General features: G+C 40.0%; 1 pseudogene; it reads left to right on the plus strand.

The window, feature by feature from the left end:
- The first annotated feature begins 16511 nt into the window (after positions 1-16511).
- On the plus strand, positions 16512-20146 carry LOC149227390 (pentatricopeptide repeat-containing protein At3g12770 pseudogene; annotated as a pseudogene).
- The last annotated feature ends 747 nt before the right edge of the window (positions 20147-20893 follow it).

A 20893-nucleotide genomic window follows, 5' to 3' on the forward strand; every position in this document is an offset into this window, starting at 1 on the left:
AGTGCCATGTATTGAGGTCAACTTGGGTAGTTGGAGACCTCAATTAGGAGCAAAACTTATAGTGAAGGATTGGGCATCATTGGTCTAGTGAAGGGTAGCATGTTGATAGCCCAAAGTGGCCCTAGACGAGCTATCTTGAAGTGACAAAGAGGAGCTGAAGGTTGGGTGAAGTTTGGTGCTGAAGTGCAGCACCTTGATGGAAAAAGGTGACTACTAGCCTGGCATATTGGAGCTCGGGATTAGGCCTACCCCGAAATCAGATTGGATCAGCTCGTGTACATGATACATAAGTGACTTGCAACAATGTTAGGTGGCATCTCTCTTGGAGTCTCGATGTGTAGTGGCCTTGGTGGACTAAGGCACTACTAGTGAGTAGTACGGAAGCAAATGACCGACAGGACAAGATATGGCATAGAGGCCGCAACAAAGTTTGTCATTGTATCTTGCATACCATATACTATTGTATTATTCATATTTGGTTTAATATAATGAAGATTGAGGTTGTATATTATTGTACAATTTGTTAAAAATTGTGTATATTTGTGCATGTGTGGTTTACTGCTTTATATTTCTGTCATGTAAAGTAGTTTATGGTTGAGATTATTGGTTTGGTAGCGTCAGTGATTTTAAGACTCTAAACTAGACCCAAGATCATGGAAATTCAATAGTCTTAACCTTGATAGGACCACCGATGTACTTCTACATGTTGTGCGCGTTCAATTCCAAGTCTTCCCTAGTGGCTTCTTGTCTTAGCTGCTCCAAGTACTCATCGATCTTCTGCCGGACTTGGTTCTTGGTTTAGCATTGGTGAGGGAACTAATTGATAGGATCTGGTGCGTTCTCACAAAGACATCCAAACTACTGTGCAACCGTACATATGAGGCTTATGTGTTGCTAATGAATGAGGCAAGATACTTGTTGTTCTAAATCAACATTTAGGCCTTCACTTTCTCCATCTCTGCTTGTGGCTTCACTTCTTCACTAAGTCCAGCGGGGCCCCTTTGAACTGCATTTTCCACTCCTATACACAGGTGATGGTAGCATGTATGTTTTTGAGAATTTGAAAAAACTCTTTGCTTCCACGAAAATGAAAAACTGCTTTATGCACAGTGAAAAATCTGTCATAGAACTTCTGCATGGTTTCTCCAAGTGTCGATACTTCAGTAAGTATCATTGTCCTCATCTCCCCCAATGCAAAAACTATATTATGCGTTGTTGCTAAGACTTGTTTTGCCTCTTTTATGGCAATGTGCAAGTTCTTTTCTAGTTGCTCATTCTCGGCTATCAGATACTGAACATGTGATCTTGCTACTCCTGCATAGGCCAAGCTGGCTTCGACAATGACAGTTAGATGCTTCTTGGTGTCGAACACTATCACCCTTTCCTTGATGAATGCAGGTGATGCGTGATCATCCAGAAAGTTCTTCCTCTGTGCTTATACAATCCTCTTTTGGAACTCATTGAATGATAGATTGTACACATCCATGACCCAAAAATCATCAAGGAGAACATCATCTCCTTACTCGCTCGAGGTTGGATCTGCTACTAGAGGTGTTGGATACTAAGGGATGACCTATGGTTCTCTCGAAATCAGGTCAACATCTTCATTCTGTGGCTCATGTTCCTACTCCATGTCTGTCACTTCGATTAATTACTCAATCTGTTGAGCACGCTCCCGATCCTGCATCTGTTCACCTTCCTCCTTAGCTATTGACTGTTCTAGCTCTTCAACTTGTATCGATGTTGTTTCATCCGTCATCGTGCCTTGCCTATGTTCTTCTTCATGCTTCTACTTCTTTTCTCATTCTCTCCTCCTCAACTCCTGTTCTTCCTTCAGCTTCTTCTCCATCTCCTTCAACTTCAATTCTGCTTCCTGCAACCTCCGCTTTTCTCTCTTTCTCCGCTCTACTCTCTTCATTTGTTTCTCCCTCTTTGCTTTTGCTTCCAAAGATGCCTTTGCGATAATAGGATCTGCCATCATTTTCTAGCTTTTCTCTCCCTTTGGATCGTTAAAAATATTCCTCTTTCCCTTGTCCAACAATAGATTGTTGCGTTCTACTACTGTTTCTATTGCTTTTGGTGCTGCTTCTATCCATGGAGCAGCCTTCCAAGTCCTTGCTATAATGACTGGCTCATTGATTATGGAGGCATTGTAGCAGTACCTCCAAGGATCCTCCTCTAGCCAATGAAATGCCTCGTTAATCCACATAAAGTAAACTCTCGTACAATGGTCCTTGAAAATACTATGGGGATCATATGGATTAAAGTCCTTAGTGCCAAACTCAAATTTCACTATCTCCTTAGCCTCGAAATCTGCAACTTTCAAGTTCTTTATCTCGTATAATCTGATCCGCAAAGGAAGAGTGGGCCATGGCGCTTTCTTCTTCCTATGCAGCGCTGCTAACAACCCTATAGCGAGATGGTATGATAATTCTTGCATGACCAATTTTGCAGTGGCATACCTTGGTAATACATGCAGAGGCTTCTCTTCGCCAAACACTCTAATGAAGGTGCCACCTGGTGAGGCATACCAATCTGCAATGTCTACTATCGCCTCCATTACTTCTTGGGACATGTAAGTTGGATCTTGTTCAAATATAAGCTTGTATAGCAAGATGATAAAGTGGTTAGTTAGTTGTGCCATTACTCCTCGATAACTGCAATCTGAAAGAAAATTGCAATAAATGTTCACTGCAGTCTCTCATGGTGTCCATGGCTAGTTCATGCTAGGGAACTATTGCTATGAACAGATTGCATCCAGTAAGTATGCGGACATATAGAACCTTGCTTGCTCATCCTTGGGCGAATTCTGAGCATGTGCTACATGGACCCTCAATTGTTGATCCAACAGATCCGACCAGTTGGATGTCCTCCCTTCATTCACCAACTGATCCAATATGATTACCCACCCTTCAGGAAAGGTTTTTGTGCTCTCTTGACCATATATTTTGCAAGCGAAGATAATCAAGAGTTAGTAAGCCTTCATGAGGGACTTTGTCTTGTACACGTGGGTGGGTGTCTGTCGAAACTTCGATGGCTCTTTCACCCAACGTTTGACGATGTCTCTTGTGTTCACATTGTTATGGGTGGCATAAAAGAGTGAATCCATGCGCTTCATAGGCTCGGGAAAGTGATACATTTGCTGAAAGTCTTTTGCCTTGAAGGTGGCAAGCTTTTGCCTGCTGGCCTTGCTCAATGTCATAGTCTGTTCATTCATATGTGAGAGAATCCAATTGATGATGTCTGCACATGGGAAGGTAGGGTACCTGCATGCAACCTTGTATAACCTTGACTGCCAAATACAAAGATAGACCTGTTGGTCCTCCAGATATGCCTCAAGTTCTTTTGCAAAAATGTCTTTGATCTATTTCCATGTCAGTGTTGTTCCCTTCTTTATAAACAATTGAGTATCTGCATACAATGATAAATTGACTGATGTATGCTCAACTTTTTCCCCAGTACTGCTCTCAGTGGTTTCCTTTGATGTAACTCTCTTAGATGACATGGTAACTGTGACTGCTTGAGAGATGCTCAACAATTGTTGTACTTGTGGGACAGAGAGGACACTCATGGGAAGCAAATGTCAGTTTAAAGAAAAAAAACTTCAAGGCAAGTTAAAGCAGCAAGTCGGGTACTGGATGGGAAAGATTGCGAAATTTTTCTTGACAGGGGGGACTGGTTGACTATGGGAACTGTGCACTGTGGAGTTTCAATAGTCAGGGTGGAAGCTTAATGACTTGAACTGCGCAATGCATAGTTCAGCCTAGGCAAAGGCATGGTGGCCAAGCTGGGAGGCTGGCTCCTGGAACTGTTGATCCAAATTGGATCCTCAAACAATTCCATGATGTTAAGAATGAATGACAGACTTCAAGAAATCTTATAGCTATCAGAAATAACCTCTGAATAATGGAAATTTGCAGCCATCACAGAGCAACGAGGACCTTCGGTCAAAACGCACTGACTGTCGGCCCATGGAGACCGCACATGGCACAAAAATGGCAATTGGGAAGCTTAGATCTGGAAATGGAGGTTGTTTCTAATACATGATTAGTGCATCAAAACCGGCAGAATATTGAAGGCATTTCGGGTGGTAAGCAGGTTTGGCCGAGGACCCAATGATTCCATACACCGAGTGACACGTGTCTGGCAGGGGGAGAGAGAAACCACTTACATTGCAAATTAACAGTCGGGCAACTCAACTGTGTGATAGGAGCGAAGATCGTAGGATCTGGGGGCTCCAGATCAACGACAGAGGTTCAACCCGATGGATGACTAGACCCGAGGGAGAAATAAACTACGACGCATAAGATTTGAAGTTCGATTTGACCGATGAATCGACAGAAGGATCTGTTTCGTAGGAATCTGGGAAATAACGAAAAAAACGACTGTTCAGGAAGAACTGACACTCATTTCGCAAAGAGACAGGTGGCCACCTCTCTGCAAAGCGTTACGCAGCAATGATGATGTAGGGCAGAGGAGTCCTAGCAGACAGAGGCAGGTGTCCAGAGAGCCGGGAAGCCGAAATGAACAATTGAAGGAATGAACTGGCTGTAAAGCCACAAGCTGACAGAGATAGGACAAACAGTGAGGTACAGAAGTAGTGAAGAAGCCGAAGGCTGAGAGACACAGAAAGAGAAGAAAAATTGCAGAGGACAGAGAAGCTGGGCTGACCAACAGAGTAACAACAATATCGAGCATACATAGACTAATTGAGGTCGAAATTCGGTAAGGGGAGTCTGTGAACTCTAAGGACTTGAGAATGCCAAGAGCCATCCTACCGATCATCCTTTGTCAAGTGAGACTCATATTGAGCTCCTTATTGTAAGACTCTGCTTTAAAAAAATAATAAAAAGGCCACCATTAAAGGCTAGACCAAGAGACGTAGCCTAGGAGGATTGGGTGAACTCCTTATTAAATTTTGTTGTGTTTATATTTTGCTTACTGTTATCTCTTACTATTTCAAGTGTCTATGTATTTCGCAATCTTATCGATCCGTTGCACAAGATAACATAGACACACACACCAGCACATAAGTCTGTAATACCTTCATTAATTTCCTGAGGTCACCTAGGGGTGATTTCAGATCAAGTGGTATCAGAGCTATAGGTTGTGAAGGTTAGACAAGCTTGTGCTGGGTTTAGCTGTTGAATGCTAACTAGATCAAAGCTCAAATTAGGAGAGGGAGAGTTGGTCGAAACTATTCCTGAAATTGGAAGAGTCTATCCTCAGAAGATAATGTCGGAGAAAGGTTCTGTGGGCCCAGACCCACAATTTATAGATAGTTTCCCGGCCATGAGGTCCATGGTAGAAGAAATGCATAAGGACTTTAGAAAACACAAAGATGAGGAATCATCAAGCTCCAAACAAGATAAGGGGGAAGAAGAATCTTCCCTCCATGACCACTCCAAAGGCAAAGGGAAAGAAGAAAGCTTTCTCATACCTCCTAATAGCCCTGAACATAAAAAGAAAACATCTTTGATTAAGCTAGATGTTAAATTTGATTTACCAATATATGATGGAGAGTTGAATGCAGAAAAGCTAGAAAATTGGATCAGACAAATTGATGTTTATTGCAGAGTGCAGAGTATCGATTCAAACAAGAGCAAGATTCAGCTGGCCAGCCTACACCTTAGGGGCACTGCCTTGGTTTGGTGGGAAGGCAGGACCCAAGCTGACATGAAGAAACATGGTAAGACTCTTTATGTCTGGAGTGAATCTGTTTCTGCAATCAAAAAGAAATTCGATCCACTGGCTTACATGCAGGAAGCCATGATGAGCTGGTAAACTCTTCGCCAATTGAAAGGGCAAAGTGTACAAAGTTACACCCAAGAATTTAGGAAGAGAGATTTAATTCTAGGAATTTCTTTAGACACACCAAATACTCTGTTGAAGTACATAGGTGGTTTGCACAGCTACATGAGGCACACTATCCTTATGTTTAATCCCACTAGTCTAGATGAGGTATTTGTTCAAGCTACGCATCTAGAAGCTAGAGGAAAGAATGGGAACACAGAAGTTGGGGGATCATCCCAACCCACTGCAAGCAAGAATAGGGAGAAAAGAAAACAGAAATGGAAAGCAAGGAAGGCCAACACTGCACAAAAGAGCAAGTCCTCATGTATTCATTGTACGAAGGAGGGGCAAGATGATGACCACTGTTGGATCCTGCATCTAGAGCTGAGGCCTAAGAAGTTCGAGGGCAAGAAGAAGAAGACAACTGCAGTTATTCAGAAAGATTTGGGGTCAGACTCAGGAGATGAAACAACCATTGCAGCCACAGGTATAAAAGGTAAGAATTCTAAAGCATCTACTAGTAATTCTACACAATCTACTATTGATGAAGAAAATGAGAGAAAAAGACATGAGCTTTTCCATATTCGAGTAATTTCCAAACATCAAAAGATTGATACTTTGTTTGATAGTGGCTCACAAGTAAATTTAATTTTTGAAGCAACTATAAAGAAGTTGGGATTACTAACTGCACCTCACAAGAAACCATACCCATTAGGTTGGTTAAGTGATAAAGCACAACTACAAGTGACTAGACAATGCAAACTTAAGTTTTCTTTTGGGTCAGCATTTGTAGATGAGGTTGAGTTAGATATAATTCCTTTGGATATATGTGGAATTGTTTTAGGAAGTCCTTACTTATATGACAGAAAAGCTATTTTCTATAGAGTTGAGAACAAGTATCTACTCGTTAAAGATGGAATCGAATACTTTGTAAGAGCTCATAAGCTCAAGAATAATTATACTCTCATAAACTCAGCGCAGATGAAATGAATTGTAAATTCATGCAAACAATTTTTACTGATGGTTGTAAAGGAAAAGAAACTTGATAAAACCAATGTATTTGAGGGCTGTGATGCTAAACAACAAGCTTATTTAGAAAAAGTTGTTTTAGAGTATGCTATCTTGTTTCAAGAACCTAAAGGTCTACCACCCAAAAAGGAAATAGTGCATGATATTAATTTGCAGCAAGATGCTCCATTGCCTAACATTGGGATGTACAGGTTGTCCGCTTTAGAGAATGCAGAAATCAAGAAGCAGGTGCAGGAGTTGCTCGAGAAGGGGTTCATCAAACCTAGCACATCACCATGTGGGTCACCAATAGTTTTGGTGAGAAAGAAAGCTGGCTCGTGGAGAATGTATGTGGGTCACCAATCGTTTTGGTGAGAAAGAAAGATGGCTCGTGGAGGATGTGCATCGGTTACCGAGCACTAAATAAGATAACAATAAAAAATCATTATCCCCTTCCTCGCATAGATGATCTATTAGATCAATTGAAAGAAGTTGTTTATTTTTCCAAGCTAGACTTGCATAGTGGATATCATCAGGTCAAAGTTGCAGAACAAGATGCATGGAAGACTGCTTTCAAAACAAAGAAGGGATTGTATGAGTGGTTGGTTATGCCTTTTGGCTTAACTAATGCTCCAACTACTTTCATGAGAATAATGAATGATGTGCTCAGACCTTTTCTTGATGATTTTGTTATTGTATATCTGGATGACATTCTTATATTTAGCAAAACATGGGAAGAACATTTAAAGCATGTTAAGCAGACACTAGATGTTATGAAAAGAGAAAAACTTTATGTTAAACTCTCAAAATGTGAATTTGGCAAAACATCTTTGAATTATTTGGGTCATATAATAGGGGGTGGTGAATTGAAGATAGATCCCTCTAAAGTTGCAATCATTGTAAACTGGCCTAAACCTAAATCTTCTACAGAAGTTAGAAGCTTCTTAGGAGCAGCACAATATTGGAGAAAGTTCATTTCTAACTTTTCCTCAATTGCAACTCCCTTACATGCTTTAACAGGATTGAAAAAGGTATTTCAATGGGGAGGCAAACAACAAAAAGCCTTCAACACCTTGAAAGAAAAGATTAGTACAACACCAGTACTAGCACTGCCAGATCTTCAAAGACCGTTTGAGATCCAAACAGATGCCAGTGGCTATGCCATGGGAGCAGTGTTGATACAGCGCAATAAACCCATATGTTATCATTCTGAGACATTTAACTCTGTAGTAGTTAACTATCCCACATATGATAAGGAATTGTATGCATTAGTACAGAGTGTGAAAAAGTGGAAACATTACTGAATGGGCAAAGAAACAGTTATACATACTGATCATCAACCACTTCAATATCTACACTCCCAAACTAAGTTTTAGCAATCAAGACACTACTGGTGGATGGGGTTCCTACAACAGTTTCATTTAGTCATCAAATATAAAAAGGGCATACATAATAAAGTTGCAGATATGTTATCTAAACCCATTATAAATGCATCTACTATACTTAAGCATAATTTTGTATTACATGAAAGATACATTGAACAATATGCTCAAGATATAGACTTTAAAGATGTATATGCAACTTTAAGTCAAGGAAAACAAGTAGAAGAATTGGATTATCATATTAAGGACCAACTCTTGTATCATTGTGGGAAGCTATGCATTCCACAAACTGAAAGACTAAAGACAATTCAAGAAGCACACACTTCTCTAATATCAGGTCACTTTGGGGTAAGTAAAACAGTTGCACAACTGCAAAGATTTTGTTATTGGCCAAAAATGAACGAGACAATTTCTAGATATGTAAGAGGGTGTACTATGTGTGCTAAAAGCAAGCCCAACAATAGGAAACTAGGCTTGTACACTCCACTACCAGTTCCTTCTCATCCTTGGGAAAGTGTTTCCATGGACTTTTTTGGAGGACTGCCTAAATCTAGGAAAGGTCATGACTATCTATATGTTGTTGTGGATAGGCTCAACAAAATGTGTATTTTGATACCCTATAATAAACAGATTACAGCTAAACAAGTTGCAAAACTGTTCTTTCAACATGTATGGGTTCATTTTGGATTACCCACTTTCATTATATCTGATTGAGACACCAGATTTGTGGGAACGTTTTGGTCAAGTATGTGGGAACTAATGGACACCAAATTGAAGAAAAGCACAACTTTCCATCCACAAACTGATGGCCAGACAGAAGTAGTCAACATGTTATAGATCTGATCTGAAATATAAGAAAATAATACCAATATACCCAATAACTATAGATAACACCAGAAATAACAAGATCGAAATAGATAGAAAATGCTTCACTTTATTAATATCAAACCCTTAAGGTAGGGCAACACCATTCATTCACTCCTTAAGGAAGTAGATCTCTCCACAAGCCATATGCCTGTTCATACAATAATTCCTTGACACCCCTCAACGGGGAGTCTCTAGCCTCTATATAGGCCTCATACATACAATACCATGGGTCATTACCATGGTTCCCTCAATACCATCTATCTAATACCATGGGCTTATTACATTATTGTTAACTACTTGTGGTCCCTTATATGATATGGGTTAACCATCTTATTTATTACTATGGCCCATTCCATTATTACATTATTCCCTTGGGTACCTCCCTTTGTACCCCATATTATCCCCCTAGGTATACTACATTCTACCCCCCTTAACATGTTTCGTCCCCGAAACATGGGAAGAACACAAATAATAAGATCTACTCAAAAGAGTAGTCCACTGGTACCATGCATGTGCCTCACTCGCTTGAGATGGAAGCTGGCCGTTGCGACTCTTCTGTGTGGATCGTCGCTCCTCTCTATCTATCATGCCGGGGTTGTTGTCCTTGTGGCTAATTTTTCGCCATCTTGTTGATTTTTTTCTTGCGGGGTGATGTGGGTGGTGATATGCTGAAGTTTTAACCCACGGTGTCTTTTTCTTTAATTCACCACCTAATGGAGCCTGATTGGTAGCTAGTACATGTTGTGGCATCTTTTGTTGTTGCTTATCTTCCAATATTACTTCAACCACTGATTCCTCATCTGATGTATCTGTACCTGTAACATTTTCTGCTTCAACCTCCTTGGACTCTACCTGTACCTGGTTTGATGTTTGTGTTTGGTTGTCGACCATCAAAGGCTCATCATCTGATGTGTCAGTCCCTGGAACATCTTCTGCTTGGGTCTTAATGGAAATATCTTGCAATGTAATTTTCTTCTTTTTATACCAGAGCTTCAGGAATTTCTTCTACACATTAATATTGACAGTACCCACAGATTCCATCCAAGATATCCCAAAACAACATCCATGTTATTCATATCTGAAGTATAAAAGTCACAATGCAACACATACTTATCCATAGAAAGCTTCAAATATTTATAAACTTGAACATCCCCATTATCAACCTGTGTGTTTTCAATGTGTTTTGCTGGAACTTGCAATTTTTTTGCCAAATTAACATTGATAAAATTATGCTTGCAACTAGGATTTATAGACACAATGATCTTCTCCTTCTGAATCAATCCATGAACCTGCAATAAGGAGATACCAGCAGAAAATAACCCTTTAGGTTTCTTGGTTTCCTTCTTTCCTACAAAAATAAAATCTTTGCTAGGTTTTTTGGTTTCCTCCTTTCTAGTATGAGACCATTTGTCCAAAAGTAGTTCTTTAATTTCGTCAACACAACATAACTTCAGAATCTCATTGTCAAGTGATTTCCACCATACAACAGCCTCATCTTTCAAATAATACCCTATTTTGTCCTTCCAACACCCTGGGAAGTCAAACTTAAGATGTGATATAAAATTTTCAATAGAAGACCAATTATTTTTTCCTGTAAAAAACTTACTATTATAAGCCATGAAGAGGGTTTTTGAAAAAAATCGTTTACTTGGCAAAAATTTGAAATGGCCACAATTCAGTCAATATTGCTCAAAATCCATATTATGACCTGTTTTCGGAAATAGAACAACCATTCTGCATCTTTCCATGTGATATAAATTCCGATCTAGGCACTGGAATTTCCTATTCGCGCTGCAACTATCCCACGTCACAAAAAATTGCTGAAAAAATAGTTGATTTTAAATCAGCGATATCTCCCTCATCCGGACTCCGATTCGACTGATTTTTTTTTTGAAATTCGGTATTTTTTCACAAACAATCTAGATCTGCAATTAGATTCTACAGATTTTCCACTAGAACGTACAAATTTGCGCCGCAAACTCGCTTCCCCGAAAAATGTCTACAACCCAACTGATTTTTAAATCAGCAATATCTCCCTCATCTGGACTCCGATTCAGCCAATTTTTTTTGAAATAGGGTATTTTTCACAAACAATCCAGATCTGCAATTAGATTTCACATATTTTTTACCAAAACGTACAGATATGATCTGTAAAATTTCCGCCCCAAAAAAAGGTCTGCAACAACACTGATTTCTAAATCCGCGATATATCCTTCATTCGGACTCCGATTCGACTGATTTTTTTTTTTTTAATTGAGTATTTTTGTGTCAGCAACTCAGATCTGCAATTAGATTCTGCAGATTTTGCACCAAAATGTACAGATCTGATCTGCAAACTTGCTGACCCAAAAATTCTTGCAAAAAAAAAATCTCCACTTTGCCCAAGAAAGTGCTATGATACCACTTGTTATAGATCTGATCTGAAATATAAGAAAATAATACCAATATACCCAATAACTGTAGATAACACTAGAAATAACAAGATCGAAATACATAGAAAATGCTTCACTTTATTAATATCAAACCCTTAAGGTAGGGCAACACCATACATTCACTCCTTAAGGAAGGAGAGCACTCCACAAGCCATATGCCTATTCATACAATAATTCCTTGACACCCCTCAACGGGGAGTCTCTAGCCTCTATATAGGCCTCATACATACAATACCATGGGTCATTACCATGGTTCCCCTAATGCCATCTATCTAATACCATGGGCTTATTACATTATTGTTAACTACTTGTGGTCCCTTACATGACATGGGTTAACCACCTTATTTATTACTATGGCCCATCCCATTATTACATTATTCTCTTGGGTACCTCCCTTTGCAGCCCATATTATCCCCCCTAGGTATACTACACAACAGGACAGTGATCTAGTTGCTCAAGGGATATTGCAGCAAGCATCCCAAGCTTTGGGATGAACATTTGTGTTATGTGTAGCATGCTTACAACCGAGCCAAACATTCTTCCACACAAAGATCTCCTTTTAAGACCTGTTTTGGTTTCACACCAAGGTCTCCCTTGGATTTTGTCTTTGGTAAGGACACAACAGTTGAGGGACACAGCGATGTGGACAAAGAAACTAGGTTCATTGAACAAATCCAAGAGATCCATCAGGCAGTACAAGAACAGCTGGAAAAGAGCCAGGCCAAATACAAGGCAAGGCATGACAAGCATTAGATGGAGCATAGTTTCCAAGTTGGTGATCAAGTCTGGTTGTATATCAGCAAAGACAAGATGCAAGGTGAAGTTAAAAAGCTAAAACCAATAAGGTATGGACCTTTCAGGATCCTTGAGAAAATTGGTGAGAATGCTTTTTGCCTTGATTTTCCAGCTTATATGCACATCTACTCAGTCGTCAATGCAGACAGCTTGAGACTATTTGAACCTTCGTTAATTGAAGATCCTGAAGAGTAGAGTCAATTACCTTCTATTGATGACCTGTTACCTGAATATCTTAATGAATTGCAGAAAGACATAGTTCTGGACAAGAAGGTGAGGACGATGTTAAGTACCTCAGAATTGAGCTTAGGGTTCAAAGCCAAGCAGTGAAAAATGGATAGAGATTGGACAGGTGAGAAATTTGTATCCTCACTTAGTCGGTGCTTGAAAACCAACTTTTGGTGGTCCAAAAGATTTTTCAGTGGGAAGGCCGTGCCCCAAATTAGATCCTCAAATAATTCCATGATGTTAAGAATGAATGACAGACTTCAAGAAATCTTATAGCTATCAAAAACAACCTCTGAATAATGGCAATTTGTAGCCAACACGGAGCAATGAGGACCTTCGGTCAAAGCGCGCTGATCGTTGGCCCATGGAGACTGCGCATGGTGCAAAAATGGCAATTGGGAAGCTCAGATCTGGAAATGGAGGTTGTTTCTGATACATGTGTCGCTGGGCAAAACCCCTCAAGAAGGAAAGGCCCTGAGCTCTTGGTCACAATGGAAACCAGAAAACTGTGGGAAAGTGCTAAAACCACAAGGCGGGTCCCACGCTCAAAATCGGTGGAATGTCGGAGGCATTTCGCGCGGTAAGCGAGTTTGGCCTAGGACCCAACGATTCCATACACCGAGTGACGCATGTCCGGCGGGGAGAGAGAGAAATTGCTTACGTCGCGGATTAACAGTCAAGCAACTCAACCGTGCGATAGGAGCGAAGATCGTAGGATCTGGGGGCTCCAGATCAACGACGAAGGTTCAACCCGATGGATGACTAGACCCAAGGGAGAAATAAACTATGGCGCATAAGATTTGAAGTCTGATTTGACCGATGAATCAACAGAAGGATCCGTTTCGTAGGCATCTGGGAAATAACGGAAAAAACGACCGTTCAGGAAGAACTGACACTCAGTTCGCAAAGAGACAGGTGGCCACCTCTCTGCAAAGCATTACACAACAATGATGATGCAGGGTAGAGGAGTCCCAGTGGATAGAGGCAGGCGATCCAGAGAGCCAGGAAGCCGAAACGAACAGTCGAAGGAACGAACTAGCTTTAAAGCCATGAGCTGATAGAGACAGGACAGATAGTGAGGCAGAGAAGCAGTGAAGAAGCCAAAGGCCGAGAGACACAGAAAGAGAGGCAAAATTGCAGAGGACAGAGAAGCCAAGCCGACCAATAGAGTAAGGGCAGCATCGAGCAGACAGAGACCAATTGAGGTAGAAATTCGGTAAGGGGAGTCTATGAACTCTAAGGACTTGGGAATGCTAAGAGCCATCCTACCGATCATCCTCTATCAAGTGAGACTCAGATTGAGCTCCTTATTGTAAGACTCTGCTTTAAAAACATAATAAAAAGGCCACCACTGAAGGCTGGACCAGGAGACGTAGCCCAAGAGGATTGGGTGAACTCCTTATTAAATTTTGTTGTGTTTATGTTTTGCTTACTATGATCTCTTACTGTTTCAAGTGTCTGTGCATTTAACAATCTTATTGATCTGTTGCACAAGACAACATAGACACACACACCAGCACATAAGTATGTAATACCTTCATTAATTTCCTGAGGTCACCTAGGGGTGATTTCAGATCAACTGCACAGTGTGCGGTTGGAGCCAGCTCAAGCTATGCTCTGCGTAATTCCAGAGGCCAAGCTTCTGGCTTGAGCCTCTAGATTGCGCAGTGCAAGCTGTGCAAAGTGAGATCCAACCAAGGGAAGCTCAAATCTGCCCAAGGGAAGTGTGAAAACAAGCAGATCTGAGAGACAGTGTGAGTTGAGTTAAAATCTAACTAAGTGTAGATGCATGCATGTGAAACAAGTGCAACAATTGATTAAACAGAAGGAAAACGAAGAATGTGAGGAGAGTCGCCGCAATGACGACTGTTGGTGCAAAAACAGGAAAACTCATGCGACACTTGGGAAAGGCAATCTATAACTTGAAACAACACTTCTACAAGTTAAAACAAGTTAAAACGACAACAACCATGCAGAGAAACAAGTGAAACAACACTCACACAAGCCAAACAACACAAAGTGACAAAAAAGCAACAAAAGACGACAAAAGCAAAATTCACTAAGAAAAGCGACGATGATCGCACCAAGGGCTCCTTGATCTCCTCGGGAATGCTAGAGCTCTAAGATCGAATGTGTAAATCAGATTTAGCAACATCGATTAAATAAATTTGGACAAATTAGGGTTAATGACGCGCATGCCTAAAATCAAGGAAAAACAAAACTTGGCAGAAGTTTCTAAAAATAGCGCAAGTGCCTCCTTCGGGATACTAAAAATAGATCCCTCTTTTTAGGAATTCTTTTAGCTTTTTTTTTCTTTTTTCTTTTTCTAGGGAAACTTGTCATGCACATTGCCGAGAAAGACAACGCAACTCCAGGAACTGGGCAACTTTTCGACTCAGTGCATTGCGCAGTTTCTGAGCTCAGTGAGGGTTGTGCAATTTCTAGGCTCAGTGCTAGGCTGCCTCTTCATGACTACACATTTCCTAAGCTCAAGGCTCACTGACAGTCAAGATTGCGTAATTCCCATCTTCAAGGGTGGTTGCCCTAAAGGATTGTGCAGTTTCTGGGGGCAAGCCTAGAAATGTTGTGGGACCAAGTTAGGAAATTAGCTTGTGAGTTAGAAAATGAACTAAGTAAACAAACACAAGCCAAAATGAAAAGATAAGTCTTAGTTGAAGCATGAATACCTGGATCAACGTGAGATGAGTTGTTGTGGTTATGAAGAAAGTCTCTAAAATCGAAGCATAGGAAAAATTTTAGAGGGTGGTTGTAGCCACTACAACATGTTATTAGGGGATAGGTTGGTAACACTATTCCTCATTTTCCCTAATGATTCCTAGGTTGTAAAGAACTGCTTCATTGGTTGGTGAATCCAACTGGTGTTTGAATTTTTGAAAAACTTGATAATACGACACCTTGTGTAGATTACCCATTTCATGTTAGACTTGGGCTATTTGAACTAAGTTCTATCTATAAATATTGTTCTTGAGACCATATATTTAATTATTATATTCAAATATCCCATTATAATTAAAAAACTAAATTTGTTTTATTTTTTTGAAATAAAAAATACCGTAATGAAATAAACAAACTTCCGATAATTGTTTGTGGCCTTTCCAAAACCAATTTTTTTGTTTCCTTTTGAATTAAGAATGATACTAACATCTACCACCCCTAATTAAAGAACATGTGTTAAGAGGTTAAGCGTTAGGTGCCACCCAACACATGGAGAGATCAAATATTGCTTCCCAAAAAATATTATAATGTGATTTTGGGAGATATTTTATTCAATGTTAAAAATGTGAGGTTCATTTTATGTATGTTTTTTCTAGCTTTTCAAGGTAGGTTAAGCTTAGGTACGGAGAGAAAGTGAGGTAGTGTAGATTTTGAGATTCAAATGTTTGATGTTTAATTGTTATATGTTTTGGGTTTTTAATTGGAATTTAGTGATAAATTTTTAATAAAATTATATTTTGTTATAAAAAAACGAATTGAATATTATAGATATAGTCGTTAGTTGATTAATTAATAAAATTAAAAATTATATATTTTTATATATTTTATTAATTTAAATACTACCAATCCGTCTCTTCTCTCTTTTATGGTTAAATATAGCTGTTTTTTAGTTGTTAGGTTGATTTGTCTTTTTTTTATTAGGTTGATTTGTTTTTCTTTTTAATCTTTTGGTTGGATCTGTTTCTTCATCGTATTCGGCAGATAAACCACATTGTCTTGAAGATGAGCCACACTGCTAGTTAGAATCGCATCGACTCAAATTTTCAATGTAACTTTTTCCAAAAAACTTTTTATACATTATGATATAGATAAGCTTGAATTCGAATAAAATTATATATTTTTTTAATGGTTTAAATCATATTTTTAAATATATAAATACATAATGCAAATTTCAAACTCAAACAAATTTGTATGAAGAGATAAAATATATCTACTTTTTTACAGCCAAAAAGGCAATATTCGGACCAGTTTATACTTTTTCAAATACACATAATATCTAGCTCAATGAATGTCGAACTTTGCTGAGTCAACAGACAGTGAACACATGCTCGGACGAGTTCATACATTTTCAGCGACGCATACACCTCCCGATTATGTATTTCAACAAATATCAAACTTTGCTGTGCAAATTTTTGAATGCCAAGGCCAGTTAAGCAAACTCATGCCAGTGACAGTTATTCTCTTCATGGGGGGTACTGGGGATGGCATTTCATCACAAGAGCAGGTTGCCATTGTTTGTCCGGTTCTCCTATTGTCATCCCAACACAAAGCCCTTCACTGCCCTTCAACACCTCGCATTACAGAGACAAGAGAGTATGCAGGACTTTTCAATGGACCACGACACCTGCGCTTCTCTCTTACAGGCCTGTGCCAACACCAGAACTCTGGCAGAAGGCAAGCAATTGCATGCCCGAATACTTATAACTGGAATGAAGCAGACACTCATTTTAGGCACGAAGCTCGTAAATTTGTATGCCATATGGGGTTCTTTCAGGGAAGCCGAGATTGCGTTCCAGAGGATACCAAAGCTGAATGTTTATGCCTGCAATGCCCTGATCAGAGGATATGTTAAGCACGGATATTGTGGCGAGGCACTGGAGCTTTATGATAAGATGCAACAAGAAGGCGTGGCTCCAGACATTTTCACATTTCCCTTCGTTCTGAAAGCGTGCACGGAGCTCTCCGCTCTGCAGCAAGGGATTGAAGTGCACGATTGTATTGCCAGATCAGGGTTCGAGTCCAATGTTGTTGTGGGAAATGGCTTGTTAGACATGTATGGTAAATGTGGCCTTATCGGGGAAGCACGTCAAGTGTTTGAAAAATTGCCTGAAAAAGATGTTGTGTCATGGACAGCGCTAATTACAGGGTATATTCAGATCGGGCAGATTGATGAGGCCTGGAAGCTTTTTTATGGAATGCAGAAGGAAGGTGTCGAACCCAATTCGGTGACCGTGGCAACTGTTATTTCAGCGTGCGCAGTCCAAGGGGCTCTGCAACATGGTAAGGAGATTCATGGCTATTTGCTTAAAAGGGGATTTGAATGTGATATATTTGTAGGGAGTGCTCTGGTAGACATGTATGCAAAATGTGGGTGTGTCAACGATGCACGCGATGTGTTTGACAAAATGCCTGAGAGAAATGTGATTTCATGGAATGGAATGATTGGTGGCTATACTCAAAATGGATATGCTAATGAAGCTGTGGAAATCTTTCGGCAGATGCGGTTGGCGGGCATCAAGCCCAATTCAATTGCGATCAGTAGCGTTCTACCTTCGTGCTCTCGTTTGTCATCCCTGCAGAAGGGCAAGGAAATTCATGATTACATCGTAAGAAATGGGTTTGAATCTGTTGTTTTCGTTGGTAATTCCCTTATAGACATGTATGGGAAATGTGGGGTTGTAGGATTTGCAAGGCAAGTGTTTGACAAAATGTCTGACAGAGATGTTGGCTCTTGGACTGCAATGATTGCAGGCTATGGCATGCACGGGCATGGTGAAGAAGCCGTCGATCTCTATTATAAGATGCAACTTTCAGGGATAACCCCAAATGAGGTCACATTAACTGCTGTTTTATCGGCCTGCAGCCATGCAGGACTTGTGGACGAAGGGTGGCAATTGTTTTCAAGAATTAATCAAGATTATCCCAGTATGCTTAGGGAGAGGCACTATGCATGCATGGTTGACCTTCTTGGCAGAGCTGGGCTCTTAGATGAGGCACGGGCATTTGTCAATAATATGCCCTTGGAACCTGGAGCGAATGTGTGGGGGACCTTGCTCGCTGCATGTAGAGTGCATCGCAATCTAGAATTAGGAGATTGTGTGGCACAGCGATTTCTTGAGTTAGAGCCTGACAATCCTGGATTTTATGTCTTGCTATCAAATATGTATGCTGAGGCTGGCAGGTGGGATGATGCAGAGAAGATGAGATTACTTATGAAGCAAAGGGGATTGAAAAAGAGCCCAGGATGTAGCTGGATTGAGGTTAGCAACAGAGTTCATACATTTCATGTGGGAGACAAATCACACCCACAATCAAATGAAATATATGCATTGTTAGGGACACTGGCTAAGCAGATGAAAGCAGCTGGTTATGTACCGGACACTAGCTTTGTGTTGCTTGATGTGGACGAGGAAGAGAAGGAACACATCTTATGTGGTCACAGCGAGAAGTTGGCTATTGCTTTTGGGATTATAAACACATCACCTGGTATTTCAATTAGGATAAACAAGAACCTTCGTGTTTGTGGTGATTGCCATTCTGCAACTAAGTTCATCTCCAAGATTGTTAACCGTGAAATTATTGTTAGAGACTCTTACCGTTTCCATCATTTTAGGGATGGGGTTTGTTCTTGTGGAGATTACTGGTGATGATAATATACTATTTAAGAAAATTTGCATATCCAAATATTCATTAGCTTCCCCACAACAACATTTCTCCTTGTGATGCAGAAAAATAGCATCTACAACAACTTCATTATGCATGTCACTACCCTTTCATCAATAGATAGGTTTCACTTCTAAAGCATTCACTATGAGTACTGTTCACGACAACTACCACTGATCTTTGTCAGCCTTATAACCGTTTTGCGCTCAATAATTGTTCTACTAAACTAAAAAGATTTAAGCTAGCCTTAAATGACGTCAATACGTACTTTGAAAGCTGACTAATTTCGGGAGAACTTAATTAATTTCGGGAGAACTTAATTAAATTAAATTTCCTCTATCCGAACTTTGCGGAACAGAATTCTATATCAAATGGATTTAACCTTCCATTAAAATTTATTCTTATTTTAACAGTTCGCCCTAGATGATGATGGGGCAGCAGTACTCCAGAGGGCCTCCTCTTATTGTGCATGTAGTTTTTGATAATTCCACAGGATCGGATTAGCTTACCCTTCTGAGAGCAGGGTGATTGGGCAGCGGGACCCTGGAGGAGATACTTCTATCATGCAGTTGGCTTTTGATAATTTAACAGGATTGGATCAGTTCACCACTGGAGAAACATTGGCAGTCTGCAGCAGCATCAAAGTGGGGAAGACATGGCATGGCCAGGTTATCAAAATTGGGAGTCTAGTCATCAACCTGATCATCAAAATTCCTGGCAGGCATGTCGAGTGCTGAAGGCTACAGAATGCCTGCCAGGTTCGAACAGTTGAATGAAAGGTTTGCAAGAAATTCTTTGACATGGGTGATTGGGCAGCGTGACCCTGCAGGAGATACTTCTATCATGCAGTTGGCTTTTGATAATTCAACAGGATTGGATCAGTTCACCACAGGAGAAACATTGGCAGTCTGCAGCAGCATCAAAGTGGGGAAGACATGGCATGTCCAGGTTATCAAAATTGGGAGTCTAGTCATCAACCTGATCATCAGAATTCCCGGCCGGCATGTCGAGTGCTGAAGGCTACAGAATGGCTGCCATGTTCCAACAGTTCAATGAAAGGTTTGCAAGAAATTCTTTAACATGGACTACAGAAGTTGGAGAATAACTTCATGAAGAGCATCACAGGACAGCGTTGAACCTCAAATTGATCTTGCATCTTGGTCTTCGCTTGAGAGGGGGTATGTAGATCTTTGTGAAGCTCCTTTTTGGGAAAACTATTACCTCAAAGAAATAATGATGAAAAAATACATGAGATTATTTTATATGATAAAACCCTAACAGTTTATTATGGAAACCTCCATAGGCAAGGTAAAGTATTTTATTACTCAAGGTGAATTTACAATCAGGGTTACGCCTCTTCAACTCTCAGGCTTCAATATAAATCTTCTTCAACTCTCAGGGTTTAGTGTAAATGTAGTAAATGTAGTAGGCACCATTAGAAAAATTATCATCCTGTTAATCTAACCACCAAATGTTTACGTCGGTAAATTTTGGTTTTTACATTTTTTTTGGGTCATATTTTAACAATTTCCACATTGACAACAATTTACCTAATACCTTTCCCAAGCCCATTCATCACCTCTTTTGTAAGCCAAGAGAAGCCAAACACCATTGCAACTTCGATAACCACACTAGTTTCATAAACATGTTTGCACAATTTTCTCGAGTGTGGACCTTTTTAAGAAGTACTTCACCTCCATCAATGACATGTCTTACAAAATGGTATTTAATGTCAATATGCTCAGTCTTGCTATGATAATCTGGATTTGTAGTCAAATGAATAGCACTTTAACTATTCATCACCTCTTTTGTAAGCCAAGAGAAGCCAAACACCATTGCAGCTTCTCTAACAACATTGGTTTCATAAACACGTTTGCATAGTTTTCTTGAGTGTGGACCTTTTTAAGAAGTACTCCACCTCTATTAATGATTTGTCTTACAAAATGGCATTTAATGTCAATAGGCTTAGTCTTGCTATGATAAGTTGGA

Source organism: Pinus tabuliformis, chromosome J (genome assembly GCF_031772625.1).
Source record: "Pinus tabuliformis cultivar Carrire ecotype Pingquan chromosome J, CPIR1, whole genome shotgun sequence".
In the NCBI taxonomy this organism is placed as follows: Eukaryota; Viridiplantae; Streptophyta; class Pinopsida; order Pinales; family Pinaceae; genus Pinus; species Pinus tabuliformis.